The 15,704-nt window shown below is 43.3% G+C and overlaps 1 protein-coding gene across 4 annotated transcripts in view; it reads right to left on the reverse strand.

Annotated features, from left to right (window-relative positions):
* The window catches only part of AGPAT4 (1-acylglycerol-3-phosphate O-acyltransferase 4), a 140,601-nt gene that overhangs the window by 108,487 nt on the left and 16,410 nt on the right, over window positions 1-15,704 (reverse strand). Inside the window, exon 2 of one of the 4 annotated variants that reach the window (XM_024247915.3) lies at window positions 4,617-4,668. The gene's annotated coding sequence lies outside the window, so the exon portion shown is untranslated. 4 annotated transcript variants of the gene reach the window in all.

Raw genomic sequence — 15,704 nt, forward strand, 5'->3', positions numbered from 1 at the left:
ATTTAAGTGACTTCCCTTTCACAGTCAGTCCTGGGGAGCCTCAGTGGCACCTTTTCTCCAAGTAGAAGGCCACAACCTCCAAACCCCATCCAGCTCGCCCACAGCCTCGTGGGGCTGGAGGGTGCAGACCTCAGAGTAGGTACACCTTCTGAGGGTGCCAGCTGGCTAGATGCATTTCCAACAACCGAGGGTGTATGAGCTATTTTAAACAATGCTCAGCAGAAGCATATTTTAAAATTATGCTCAGTCTGTGAAGTCTCCAAAAAATTTTATCAACTCCTGATGAAAAATCCAATATGATAAATCCAAACAGAAATGAGAAAAATTAATCTTCCAAACAGGGGAAACGTCCACAACATTATATTCTGGTTAATAAGGAAACTTTGGCCGGGTGCAGCGGCTCACACCTGTCATCCCAGCACTTTGGGAAGCCGAGGTGGGTGGATCCCCTGAGGTCAGGAGATCGAGGCCAGCCTGGCCAACATGGTGAAACCCCGTCTCTACTAAGAACACAAAAATTAGCTGGGCGTGGTGGCACGTGCCTGTAATCCCAGCTTCTCGGGAGACTGAAGCAGGAGAATTGATTGAACTCAGGAGGTGGAGGTTGCAGTGAGTGGAGATTGCGCCACTGCACTCCAGCCTGGGCGACAGGGCCAGACTGTGTCTCAAAAAAAATAATGAAACCTTTTCAAACATGGAAAGAAGGCAGAATGCATGTTGAAATTGTCAATTTCATCATCATCATTGCTGCTACGTGGCCGCGGCTGTCAGCTCAATACTAAGCCTGTGAGGGCTGGAACGACATGGGAGCTGGGGACAGTGAAGGGGCAGCTCTCCCCTTGGGGTTACCAAAGTAGGGAAATGGCCCAAGACCCGGCCCTGGGCCGGCAGAAGCAGGCGTGAGGTGGCTGGCATCCCCAGCCGGCACTAAAAACAAAAAGAGAGAGCTTTATTCAGCACCTAAACCACCTCCCACTCTACCCCCACTGTCACCAAGGCAACGTGGTCAGGACTGGCAGCTCACGTCAGAGCCTTGGCCATCCTGCGCACTTGGCCCACCACAAGGCTGGGTGGCCAGAGCCTGCAGGAGAGGCCCTGTTTCCTAGCTGTGCAATCTTGGGTCAGTAGCTTATGCTCTCTCAGCCTCCGGGTCTGCATCTGCTAACGGAGGTGAAATTCCCTGCCTCCCACCGTGCTGTAACAATTACACACAGGAATGCACAGAAACAGCGCAACGGCTGCAGGAAGAACCCTCAGTTGAAGTCCTTGCCTCCCTCCCGGGCTGACCGGTCTCCCTCCTTCCCTCGACCCCTTCTCCCTGACCCCCAACCATCACCAGCTTTTCTTACTCACTTCTCCACTGTGGATCTCATGATCCGTTTGTTTATTTCAATAAGATTTTCCTCAGGTGGACATTTTTATCCTGACATCCACTCATCTCCAGGGTGACGCTGAGCTGAAGTGACTCCTAAGACCCTCAAAGCCCACTCACAAGTTTTAATGAAATGATTATGTCCTTATTCCCAGCCCAGAGGAAGGCAGTTCAAAGTCATTGGTTTTGAGGCTCTCTTCCTAATAACAGGTTAACTGTCAATTCCCTGCATAAATCTCATTGAAGAAATGAGTTGCATATTCGATGTAGGCCTTGTTTCCACCTTGTGGAAGGGAAATAAACACTGGTATTGAGAAGACCAAGACCCTCATCACTTTGGTGCTCTCTGAATGTACCTGTGTTTTCCTGATCTCAAACAGACTTACAGCGAGGAGCTGAGGACACGATTCTAACAAATACAGAAGATGCAAAAAACAGGTAGGTCACAGCGCCGTCTGCCTCCTGCAAAGAAGCAGGAAGTCTTCCAGGCAGGGGTGAGGACGGGGCTGACACCAGTGCAGACAGTGCGTTCCTACATCACCAGCAAATCGTGGCACCAAAGAAGACTTTTAAATAAAATCTGATCTTTAATATTTCAAAATACAACAAAAACAATAAAAAGCCTTTAAAGTTAAGGTTTATGGTGAAATTTAAAATGTTGGCAGTTTCCTTAAGCTTATTTTATCATTTAGTATTTTCATGTTTAATAACCATTGGGGAAAGGGTTACAAGCGTAATCTTTTCCGTATTTCAGCACTCTACAACCTTTAAGCTGGCTCCATTATGGCTAAACAAACTCACATTTTGATGCTGTGTCAGTGGACCGGCCAGGAAACCATGAGGATAATAATACTGAACCACTAAACAGAGACAGCGAACTGCATTCTCTGACATCTCCGATCCAGTAAAGCCGACAAGGTTGCACACATCTCTCCCTTTGGTCTGGCCTAGCCCACCTACTCTGTCTGGGTCAACTGATCCAGTAAGAGTGACTGATGCCTTCCACCACTTAGCCTAAGATGAAACACTGTCTTTGGCCCCCTGAGCAAAGCTCCTAATCAGTAAAGGTCACCAACCATAGACAGATGGGCCAAAACCCCAGGCCTGGGGAGTCCCAGTGTCAGAGGCAGGCTATCTCAGAAAACCAAGGAGATGTGAAGTGATAGCAACCAGAGCCAAAGGCCACGTAGCAAAAGCACGTGGGCATGAGAACTCTCCCGCAAATGCTAACTTAATTTCGCACACATGCCTACTAGCAAGCCGTACACCAACTGGCAACTTATTTTGCACTGGCCTACGCCAACCAGGGTAGAAACCTCCTTGGGAACCGAGAAATTGCGACTCTATTCATGGTGGAATAAATAAATGCAGCAGGGGAGGTAGCCAGTATTTAGAGTCAGGGGACCTGAGTGTGATTCTCGATCATCGATCCTCATCCCCTTGGTCACGTCACCTCTGCCGTGCTCAGCTTCCTCCTTTGTCAATAGGACGTACTGACATACACGCCGGCCCCACAGGGGTGGTGGGAGATTTCAGGAGGTGATGGATGTGGAAGCCTTCTGCAGGGCAGATGCTTAGGCATCGGGTATCAGTCCCAATTTTATGGTTCTGGAAAATGGGAAATGGGGCCACTTGTGCACGTGCCTTTAACCACAGTGCTTCTGATTCATGGAAACTAAGGTGGCATTAAGCACCCTAGAGGGCTCGCCAGGAGTAGAGCTCAGAGGAAGCACTCTGCTGCCTCTATTGAGGCCACAGGAGCTCACTTTTAGTGGGGTGGTTCAGTGAGGGACTGCTCAGGGGAGCAGTTTAGGGGGACATAAGCAAGTGGCCGTTCATTTTCTTCTGCATCTCAGATACCAGAAACTGGGCTCTTTTCTCTTTGGTGGGCCCTCCCTCTCCTCCTCACTGTCCATGAAGTGCCCTCAATCCTTGAGTTCTCGGAGATCCTGTCATTGCCAATCCTAGTTTCTGGTAAGGAGTGCGAGGAAGGCGGGAGAATCAATGTGGCTGGATTTTAAATCTCTCATTTCTTTGATTTTCATAAAGGATGCCAAATGAACCCAGGCAACTTCCCCAACTTGATTCATGCATAATGGACCTGAAGAGAGACTTATTAGAAAACAAATGCACTTAAATGCTTTTCTGACATGAATCATTTATTGAAGACAGAATTGCTGGCTTCGAGTGCCCAAAATAAGTTGACTTGCAGTATCCTTGTTTCTAGATAGCTCTGAAAAATGGCCACAAGAATACTGAAGTACTTGGATATGAAGGATGCTTTTGAGGGCATTACAGACTGGCTATTCCTCGAAAAGTTTCATTAGCAGCAGCAGTGATCAAACATGTGTCAGGGCCTTCTCTCTCTTTTCTTACTTCAGTCATCAAGCTCAGAGCAAAAGATGCTTGGAGAAGTGGTGAGGTTCTTTCCAACTTTTAAGCAGAATCCAGGACAGAGTTGTTTAATTCATGCATACATTCATTCGTCCATTGAGAAGTATATTCATTCATTAGGTTCCCATCCAAGGAGCTACCCATTCATTCATTCAGCTAAAAATTCATTGATTCATATTTAAGTTCTACTATATACTAACATTGCATTAGACTTCTGAGCACAGGCACAGGGGATTCTTTTTTTTTTTTTTTTTGAGACAGAGTTTCGCTCTCGTTGCCCAGGCTGGAGTGCAATGGAGTGATCTCAGCTCACTGCAACCTCCACCTCTCGAGTTCAAGCAATTCTCCTGCCTCAGCCTGCCGAGTAGCTGGGATTACAGGCATGCGCCACCACACTCAGCTAATTTTGTATTTTTAGTATAGACGGGGTTTCTCCATGTTGGTCAGGCTGGTCTTGAACTCCCAACCTCAGGTGATCTACCACACCCGGCCTAGCACAGGGGATTCTTACAGAGACCCTTGCTAGGTTTTAAGTGGTAAGTACCATGCCCAATAAACTAAAGCACTTACTGAGTAATATACCCTGGGCCGGGATGACTTCCACCCCTTCCACTCCTTACAGAACAGATGCTCAATAAATACTGATTCCATCTGAGTCTCTAGATGACCTAACATAATTTAATTTTCATAGTGGTAACACTGAACTGTCAAAGACAACGCAAAAGTAAGAGCATAAAGTGACAAAGTCCTGGGTTTCTTTCCCATTACATTAAGCACAGGGCAGATGACGCACCAAGTTATTCTCCCTGCAAAATCCACGCAGATGAACCCACAAGATTGCTCTCCATACCTTTACATGCTGTAAGCAGCCAAGTTGAGTCCTCTTCCTACCAGCCCTGAAACTGCATGAGGCAATATGTTAAACTGACATGAAATTACTCAAATAAAAGTAAATTACCTGCAGAATCCCCTGTAGATGAGGAACTCAGATGTTGGTTGAGGAACACAGAGGCGACTTTTTTTAAAACAAAGAATCTTCTGTTAAAACACAAATCCAGTGAAACTAAAGGAAATTATACTCGCCGTGTAAATCACTTAGGCAAAGCCAGGAATTTCTTGAAAGGTAAAGTCACTCCATTATAACAGTAATTCATTATACAAAATGTGTACAATTCTAAAATGTAGATATTTTACCACCTAGAACAGCTATTGACAACATTTTGGTTTGTTTTCTTCTATTCTTTGGTGAATACATAAAGCTTTCCCCTCCCCTTTGCTAGATAAAACCATTTCAGAGGCTTTTTTTATTTTTAAATATATAGTAGTTGAACTCCTTCATGTTAAAAACTCTCAATAAAGTAGGTATTGAAGGAACGTTACTTAAAATAATAAGAGCCATCTACAACAAACCCACAGGCAACACATCATACCGAATGGGCAAAAGCCGGAAGCATTCCCCTTGAAAACTGGCACAAAACAAGGATGCCCTCTCTCACCACTCCTATTCAACATAGTATTAGAAGTCCTGGCCGGGCCATGGTGGCTCACACCTGTAATCACAGATTTCAGGAGGCTGAGGTAGGTGAATCACTTGAGGTCAGGAGTTCGAGACCAGCCTGGACAACATGGTGAAACCCCATCTCTACTAAAATACAAAAATTAGTCAGGTGTGGTGGTACCTGCCTGTAATCCCAGCTACTCAGAAGGCTGAGGCAGGACAATCGCTTGAACCCCAGAGGCGGAGGTTGCGGAGAGCTGAAATTGTGCCATTGCACTCCAGCCTGGGCAACAGAGTAAGACTCTGTCTCAAAAAAAAAAAAAAAAAAAAAAAGTCCTGGCCACAGCAATTAGGCAAGAGAAAGAAATAAAGGGCATCCAAATAGGAAGAGTGGAAGTCAAACTATCCCTCTTTGTAGATGACAGGATCCTATAGCTAGAAAACCCCAGTCTCAGCCCAAAAGTTCCTCAAGCTGATAAACAACTTCAGCAAAGTCTCAGGACACAAAATCAATGAACAAAATTCAGTAGCATTCCTATACAGCAACAATAGACAAGCCAAGAACAAAATCAGCAACAAACTCCCATTCACAACTGCCACAAAAAAGAATAAAATACTGGCCGGGCACGGTGGTTCACACCTGTAATCCCAGCACTTTGGGAGGCTGAGGCAGGTGGATCATGAGGTCAGAAGATCGAGACCATCCTGGCTAACACGGTGAAACTCCGTCTCTACTAAAAATACAAAAAATTAGCCGGGCATGGGATGGCAGGCGCCTGTAGTCCCAGCTACTCGCGAGGCTGAGGCAGGAGAATGGAGTGAACCTGGGAGGTGGAGCTTGCAGTGAGCCCAGATCGTGCCACTGCACCCCAGCCTGGTCTCAAAAAAAAAAAAAAAAAAAACCTAGGAATACAGCTAACCAGGGAAGTGAAAGATTGCTACAAGGAGAACTACAAAACACTGCTGAAAGAAATCAGAGATGACACAAACGAATGAAGAAACATTGCATACTCGTGGACAGGAAGAATCAATATCGTTAAAGTGTGCATACTGCCCAAAGTAATTTACAGATTCAATGCTATTCCTATTAAACTACCAATGACATTCTTCATAGTACTATTAATAGAAAAAACTATTTTAAAATTCATATGGAACCAAAAAAGAGCCTGAATAGCCAAGGCAATCCTAAGCAAAAAGAACAAAGCTGGAGGCATCACAGTATCTGATTTCAAGCTATACTACAGGGCTACAGTAACCAAACGGGCATGGTACTGGAACAAAAAACAGACACATAGACCAATGGAACAGAATAGAGAGCCCAGAAATAAGGCCACACACCTACAACTATCTTATCTTCAACAAAGCTGACAAAAACAAGCAATGGGGAAAGGACTCCCTATTCAATAAATAGTGCTGGGATAACTGGCTAGCTATATGCAGAAGATTGAAACTGGACACCTTCCTTATGCCATATACAAAAATTAACCCAAGATGGACTAAAGACTTAAGTGTAAAATCCAAAACTATAAAAACCCTGGAAGATGACCTAAGCAATACCATTCTGGACATAGGAATGGGCAAAGATTTCATGACGAACACACCAAAAGCAATTGCAACAAAAGCAAAAATTGACAAATGGGATGTAATTAAACTAAAGAGCTACTACACAGCAAAGGAAACTATCAACTGAGTGAACAGACAACCTACAGAATGGGAGGATATATTTGCAAACTATGCATCTGTCAAAGGCCTAAAATCCAGCATCCATAAGGAATTTAAATAAATTTACAAGAAAAAACACACAACCCCATTAAAAAGTGGGCAAAGGACATGAACAGACACTTTTCAGAAGACATACATTGAGGCCAACAAACACATGAAAAAAAGCTCAACATCATGATCATTAGAGAAATGCAAATCAAAACCACGGTGAGATAGCATCTCACACCACTCAGAATGGCTATTATTTAAGAGTCAAAAAATAACAGATGCTGATAACGTTGCAGAGAAAAAGGAACACATACACCATTGGTGGGAGTGTAAGTTAGTTCAACCATTGTGGAAAACAGTGTCGCAATTCCTCAAAGACCTAAAAACAGAAATACCATTCGACCCAGCAATCCCATTACTGGTTATACACCCAAAGGAACATAAACCGTTCTATCATAAAGACACATGCACACTTATGTTCATTGCAGTACTATTGCAGCTATTCACAGCTATTCACTATTGCAGCTATTCACAATAGCAAAGACATGAAATCAACCTCAATGCCCATCAATAGTAGACTTGATAAAGGAAATGTGGTACATATATACCATGGAATATTATGCAACTATAAAAAATGAGATCATGGCCTTTGCGGCAACATGGATGGAGCTGGGGGCCATTATCCTTAGCAAAGTAACGCAGAAACAGAAAACCAAACACCGCGTGTTTTCACTTACAAGTGGGAACTAAATGATGAGAACACATGGACACATCGAGGGGAGCAATACACACTGAGGCCTACCAGAGGGTGGAGGGTGGGAGTAGGGAAAGAATCAGGAAAAATAACTAAGAGGTAGTAGGTTTAATACCTGGTAACAAAATAATCTGTACAAGAAGCCCCATGACACAAGTTTACCTATATAACAAACCTGCACGTGTACCCCTGAACTTACAATAAAAGTTAAAAATAAATATACAGTAGTTGAGATTTTATTTTAAATCTATTTTATATGCTCTTTTCTAGGCTTTAATGTGAAATCATATTCAGTTGCCATATTAGAATATAAATACCCTTCTCGTAGTTATACTAGACATATCATAATTATTACCTAATTGCCTCATTATTATATTTAGGCTTCTTTGTGTTTTTTCAAGAATAAATAGTGCAATGTTTAACAATTCTGGGCACAAACCTTTTTTTTTTCTGAATTTTGGGTTATTTCTTTGCAATATATTCCCAGAAACAACATTTCTGCATTCCAGAAACAAACATTTTAAGGTACCTGGTGAATATTGACAAATTGCTTGTATTGCCAAATATTGCCAAAATATTTGTAGCTGTTTATATTCTTACTAGCAACATATATAAATACCCATTTCACTACATGTTTGTCAGCAATAAGAATTCTCATTTAAAAACAATGAAAAACAAAATTAAATCTTTATACAGTCTTACATTAAACTGCATTTCTGAATGGCCATGAAGCTGCATGTTTTAAAGTATTTATTAAATGCTGTTTCCCCTTCATGACTTTTTTATTGATTGTGCCTTTATCCCTTGCATATTGCTTTCTTAAATAGAATAACATCTAGCCTATTCCATTTAGAGTGACCAACTTTTTCAGTTTGTTTATTTTTATTCTCAGCTTATTGGAGGTTTAAATCATGATGAAGTAAGAACTGTAATTTCTTTCACAATGTTTAAACTTAGGGCTTCCTTCTATGCTTATTTCTTATCCTGCAGAAAACTGACAAAGGTTCACTCATTTTATCTAGTTTTTCTATAGTTAATTTTGTTTTTAGCTACTCGATCCATCTTACACTTCTTTTTGGTTACAGTCCTCTGTGAAGATTTAAATGGATTTATTTCCAAATAGCTAACCAGTTGCATCCAAGGCATTTGTTGAAAGATCCTTCTCTACCTCATTGATTCCTATGCAGTCTCTCCTACATTGAATACCAATAAACAGAGATGAATTGAACTGTAGGGGTCAATTCTCTAACTGTTCCTTTGATAGATGAGAAAGCTGACAGCTAGAGTGTTAAGTGACCTGCCTGTCACTCAGCTGGTCAGGACAAAGGAGGGCTCCACCAAGCTTGTGTGCCCCCAGCTCTTTCCTTGGCTTTGCTCTCTTGGCCTCTCCACCTGACCTCCTCTTCCTCTCCCAGAGGCTGCACAACGTTACCCTGCATTAAGACCAGCCTGTCCAGCCACTGGTTAAAGACCCGCAGGGAGGATGGAAGTTGCGCCTGAGAGCTCCTGTAAATTCATTTGTGCCAACGCATTCCCAGGTGGGAAGGAGGGGAGCCAGTTGGATGCCAAGCCCACTTCCCGGGCCTTACGTTTCCCATTCGAACATGGGAGACGTGCTCTTGATACACATAAGGGCATTGATAGTTTACAAATCTACCTATAGGGCAGTTTCTGCAGGAGGAACAAAAGCAGAGAGGGGGAGCAGCAGTTTAGATTCTTCTAAAGGGATACATTACCTGTTACAGATTAGGGAATGGAAGGCCTATGATGGTAGGGAATTGTAATTATCTTCTTAACCCATTTATGCTGGAGAGTGTAATTTTTTGAATTTTTGCACAAGTGAAAAATCAGACCTTGGTGATGACCTTGAGCAGGAGGATATAAATAATTCCCACATGCTTAGCGTTCCAATAATGGAACACTAGGCATAAGTGGGTTAATGGTTATAACTCAAGTGCCAGAACAGGAAGGTGTGCAGCAGTAGAGGGCGTGACGAGGCCTCTAGAGGCCCTGAGACCACCTTCCTTTGACAAAACTATGGCCTCTGACATGAGGTCGTGGGCAGCAGTCAGTGACTCGTTTCTTGCAGTGGTAATGGGAGAGACCTCTCTCCAACCCAGACATTTGCTTGATTCATGGTTATTTTGGGTAAAAGTAAATAAAAGTTTCATGTTGCGAATTCCCAAACTTTGGGGAATTCCTTCATAAACTAGATGAATTCTGTGTCTCTTGAATTCTGCTTTTGCTTTTAGGTTATGAGCTCCTTCAGGGTCAAATATATTATAAATGAATTAGAAAAAATTGTGAACAATTATAGATGAATAAATAGAAAATAATTATAAAATCTGAAAAGGAAGATGCAGCAATTTTGCTTCTTCTAGAATTCTTTGAAAATACAATTGGATGGGCACAGAAGCTCACGCCTATAGTCCCAGCACTCTGTGAGGCCAAGGCGGGAGGATCTCTTGAGCCCAGCAGTTGGAGATCGGTCTCGGCAACATGGTGAAACCCTGTCTCTACAAAAAATACAAAAATTAGCTGGTCGTGGTGGTGCACATCTGTGGTCCCAGTCACTCAGGAGGCTGAGGTGGGAGGATCACCTGAGCCTGGGAGGTTGAGGCTGCAGTGGGCCAAGACGATGCCACTGCATTCCAGCCTGGGTGACACAGTGAGACTCTGTCTCAAAAATAAAGAAAATACAATTAAGTCGGAACAGAATGACTTAGGAGGGTCAGGAAAAACAATGAGGAAGGGTATTTAGTGACACAAAGACGCTTACAATACAGAGTCAACAAAAATGTATATGAGTCCGGGTGCAGTGGCTCACGTCTGTATCCCAGCACTTTGAGAGGCCAAGGCAGGCAGATCATGAGGTCAGGAGATCGAGACCATCCTGGCCAACATGGTGAAACCCCATCTCTACTAAAAGTACAAAAATTAGCTGGGCGTGGTGGTGGGCACCTGTAATCCCAGCTACTCAGGAGGCTGAGGCAGGAGAATCTCTTGAACCCGGGAGGCGGAGGTTGCAGTGAGCCAAGATTGAGCCACTGCACTCCAGCCTGGGTAACAGAGCTAGACTCCAACTCAAAAAAAAGAAAAAAAATAATGTATATGATATGATCCAACTTTTTTTTTTTTTAATTTTTTGAGACGGAGTCTCGCTCTGTCGCCCAGGCTGGAGTGCAGTGGCGCGATCTCTGCTCACTGCAAGCTCCACCTCCCAGGTTCACGCCATTCTCCTGCCTCAGCCTCCCGAGTAGCTGGGACTACAGGCACCCGCCACCACACCCGGCTAATTTTTTGTATTTTTAGTAGAGACGGGGTTTCATGGTGTTAGCCAGGATGGTCTCAATCTCCTGACCTCTTGCTCCCCCCACCTCGGCCTCCCAAAGTGCTGGGATTACAGGTGTGAGCCACCGCGCCCAGCCAATATGATCCAACTTTTAAAAGGCAAAAAAAAAAATGTATCTCTCTACTTAAATTTTAAAAATTACAAATATTTTATTTGTAACATAAATAAATACATTGCAGCCCCCCAAGATTGAAATTCATGTTTCCTTCTGTTTTTATTCTTTTACTATATTATTTAACATATGTATTCACAAACAATGTGCAATTTGTAATGTTTGAATCCTTTCGTGAGCTCCTTTCTACATTCAACACTGCGATTTTGAAATGTTACATATCTAGTTTTAGTTATTTTAATTGCAAAGAGTATTGTTTTGGATGACTACCCCAAAATTAATCTATTCCCATATTGACGGACATTCACATTACTCCCAGTTTGTTTTCAGTGCTACAGACAATGCAGTAATGAACACTGGACTTGGAACTGCTGCCTCATTCTGACATGCACACCTCTGATTTTACTATATATTAACAAATTGCTTTTTAAAATGGTTGGACAATTCACACTTCAGGTGGATATTTGGGGTTAGTGAGATAATAGGAAATACTCATTTTCTTCCTTACGCTTCTCTGTATTTTCTAATTATTCTACCAAGAGTATTAACCACTTGGTTAATATATTTAACTTTTTTTAAAAAGAAAAACTTTTCTACTGCATTTTTTAAGATCACGTGAGTATGTTAACATATGTCACTTGATATTGAAAAAGCTCTGTGACTTAATAGTAGACCCATTGTACAGCTAAGAAAATAGAGGCTCAGGGAAGTCATATGACTTATTTTCTTTGGTCACTAACCTGCTCAGGTCCCTACCTTCTCTGATCCTCAGCTTCTTCCTGTCATTCACATCAGCCTAACTGATAACACTATTGAGGGCATAAAGTAAGATGAACAATTAGAAATACTAAAAAATATTAAGTGATTCACATACGTATATACATTTAGATACAACTCGTTCAGCTAATATTTATAGAGCCTCCACCGCGTGGCCCTGGTGATCTTTTCTCATGGCCATGTTCTTTACATCCTTTCACTCCTCTGCTTACAGTAAGAAATAACTAAGTATTGGGAAATCGAGGAGAAAATGCCTTCTTACAAACCCTCCAGCTTCCATTCCACTCAGTCCTTCTCATGGAAAGCAGCATGGGTTAGCAAATCCTTAGATTTACTGAGGCTACTTACAACTTCCTCTGTTAATCCTTGGTTCTAAGCTTTAACATTCATTTAATTCTCAAAGATCTGTAAATACTGACTCAATTTAGAGAACAAAAATGGATTCAATACTAAAAGCCAGTGTGTTTAGGTTTCACATCATTGTCTTCACAGGACTTCCTGTTTTCTAAGAAAGCAAATCCTGGCAAGGCTGGAGAGCTCCAGAAATCCAGTGCCTGGGCTCACAAAAGTCAGCCCTGACTTCCCTAAGAAAAAGCCTCAAACTGCAGAACACACCCGGCAAGCTGTTCTTATCATTCCAAGGCCATTGCAGAGCCAGACACGGTTACGCAGCCCTTCTGAAGCAAAGATACACTAAGTCTGGACAGGCCCTGGTTCCCTGTGAAAAACTCCAGATCATCACCACCGCAGGGCCCTGCTCCCAGCTACTTCATCATTCCCTGTAATATCTCACACATCCAGTTCTCCTTCATTAGCTCTATGATAATAACTTGACGTAGGTCCAAAGAGCAAAGCAACTTGGATTTGAAAGTCCGAGACCCCTCTGTAAAATACCATTGCTTCTTTCGCTTCAGAGAAGATTTTGGGAAGTGAATGAAACACATCCAGCTGTAGCTCTTCTGATGTTAGAGTTACCATATGACCCAGAAACTCTACTCCTAGGAATCTACTGAGGAGAAATGAAAACACACATCCACACAAAATCTTGTACACCCAAGTTCACGACAGCATTGCTCTCAATAACCAAAGGCCGAAACAGCCTCAGTGTTCATCAACTGATGCGTGGATAAATACAATACAGTATATCCATAAAATGGAATATTCTCCAGCCACAAGAAAGAATGAATGAATTACTGATACATGCTACAACACGGATGAACCTCAAAAACATGTTATATGAAAGAAACCCGTCACAAAACACCACATACGGTACGATTCCGTTTATATGAAAGGTACGGACTAGGCCCATGCGTGGAGACAGAAAGTGAACTTGCCGTTGTCTAGGGCTGGAGGGGGCAGGTCGGGTGAGTGACTGCTGATATGTACGGTTTCTCTCTGAGGTGCTAAAAATGCTCTCAAAGTAGATAGTGGTGATGGTTGCACAACCATGAATATACAAAAAGCCATTGCACTGCACACTTGCAATGGGTGAATTTTATGGTATGTAAATTATATCTCAATAAAGCCGTATGTAAAAACAAAGGAAAAAAAAAAACCACTGGCGGCCGGGCGCGGTGGCTCACGCCTGTAATCCCAGCACTTTGGGAGGCCGAGGCGGGTGGATCATGAGGTCAGGAGATCGAGACCACCCTGGCTAACACGGTGAAACCCCATCTCTACTAAAAATACAAAAAATTAGCCGGGCATGGTGGTGGGCGCCTGTAGTCCCAGCTACTCAGGAGGCTGAGGCAGGAGAATGGCGTAAACCCGGGAGGTGGAGCTTGCAGTGAGCCGAGATCCGGCCACTGCACTCCAGCCTGGGAGACAAAGCAAGACTCCGTCTCAAAAAAAAAAAAAAGAAAAGAAAAAAACACTGGCCCCACAGAAGACGAAACATAAGCACAGTCAGACTTCAGTCCACACAGCCATGTCAACACATAGAGGGACATGCTGTTTAGATGAAGGAAATGAGCCGCAGAAAGGAGTCAGGGAGTTTCAGCCTGCAGGAAAAAGCCACTCCGCCCTCACCCAGGCAGGCAAGGTGTCCAGGCCAGGCCCGTTGGCAGGATGTTACTGCCCACCACAGCACTTGCAGGAAGTAAAACAGACCCCCCTCAACTGGAATGGTCTTGGAGACTGGTCCATAAGTAGGACTGGCCCTTACCCTGGATCCTGAGTACAGGCAATGGGCAAAGCTGGAAGGATACGAAAACCTGGCTAACACCCTAAGTTTCCCAGGCAAGAGGAAATCAACCCCAGGCACGCATGGTGATGGCAGCGACCGCCACCATCTAGAAGAATTAGGCTTTGTGCCTAAGATCAGGGGAAAGCCTTCAGTGGATCAAATATTTTCTTCTCCTTCCTGTGAGGCTGCTTTGAAAAGCTGAGATTAAATGCTCTGCTGATGTTCCTCACCACCAGCGCTGCTCTCTGCCGGGTGTCATGGATGAACACGTTTGCTGTGTTCACATGAAATGTGGGGAGAAGTTTCAGGGCTGAAATACGTGACAGACATGACACTCGTGCTATGAAACCAGCTTCCTCTGATAGCCACAGAGCGGAGCTGACACGTCCTCCCTGGAGCAGGCTCGGGAGGCAGAGACGGCGTCTGATGGCTCCGTCGGTCCCTGCAGCCTGTACACAGTCGACACTGACAAAGAGGGTTCCCGAAAGGAAATCTGATGGATTGCCAAAAGCTTCATTAATTAATGAAATCAGTGGGGAGATAAATAATTGAAGGGAAAGAAATGGGTTCATCAGTTTGGCAACACTGAAATTTTCATGCATTCTGCCTAGGAGACGAGTAAGCCCACAAGACAGGCATCAAGAATGGATGTGCCCTTTTCTCCAGTTTTAGGTCTGGGAGAGTTTCCACTTTCCCAAAAGCCAGCCTTTGGCATCACGTTGGAGACGCCTGTTGCGATCTCCCTGCAGACCAGCCACCTTAGCCAGTGGGCGTGGAGGCGGCGGTCTTCACTTTTCCTCTAAGTCCTTACTAAGAATTTTCCTGTGCCCTAAATGAGATGTTGGAGATGGGGGTAAAGTGGCAATGAAAACAGCACTTGTTTCTAACATGTACTTTGGAACAGGATAAAAGTAGTAAACTTAAAATTAGATGAATGCTAAAACATTCCAAATATCCATCACCCGGTGAATGAAGAAGCAAGAGATGGTACAGCCACAGGACGGAAGACCACTAACAAGAAGGAACCAGACCCGGCTCCATGCACGCCATGGGTGGACCTCAAGCATATTATGCTAAATAAATAGAGCCAGACACAGAACAATACATAGTGAATTATCCCACTGATAGGCAATACCTATATACAAAGGCCAAATTACAGACACAGAAACTGGATCACTGATTGCCTGGGCTACAGACACATGTGAGGATGGATCCTGTGGGCATGAGGAGACTTTTGGGATGAGAGAGGCGTTCTAAGCTGGATTTTGGTGATGGTTACACAACACCAAATTTACCAAAACTCATTGAACTATACCCTTAAAATGGGTGAATTTATGGTATGTAAATTATATCTCAGTAATGCCGTTAAAAAATTAAATGAAGACAGAAGTTTTTAAAACTGCTGAAATCCAACATCAAAAAAATGATCAAAGGGTTCTTGAAATATAAGAAGTCAATTTAAATTAATTTTCTTCATGGAAATTAAAAAGGAATGTGGACAAGAAGGAGAAAAAGATGAGAAACAGAAAAAAAGAAAAGACAGCGTTAGT

This window comes from Pongo abelii, chromosome 5 (genome assembly GCF_028885655.2).
Source record: "Pongo abelii isolate AG06213 chromosome 5, NHGRI_mPonAbe1-v2.0_pri, whole genome shotgun sequence".
In the NCBI taxonomy this organism is placed as follows: domain Eukaryota; kingdom Metazoa; phylum Chordata; class Mammalia; order Primates; family Hominidae; genus Pongo; species Pongo abelii.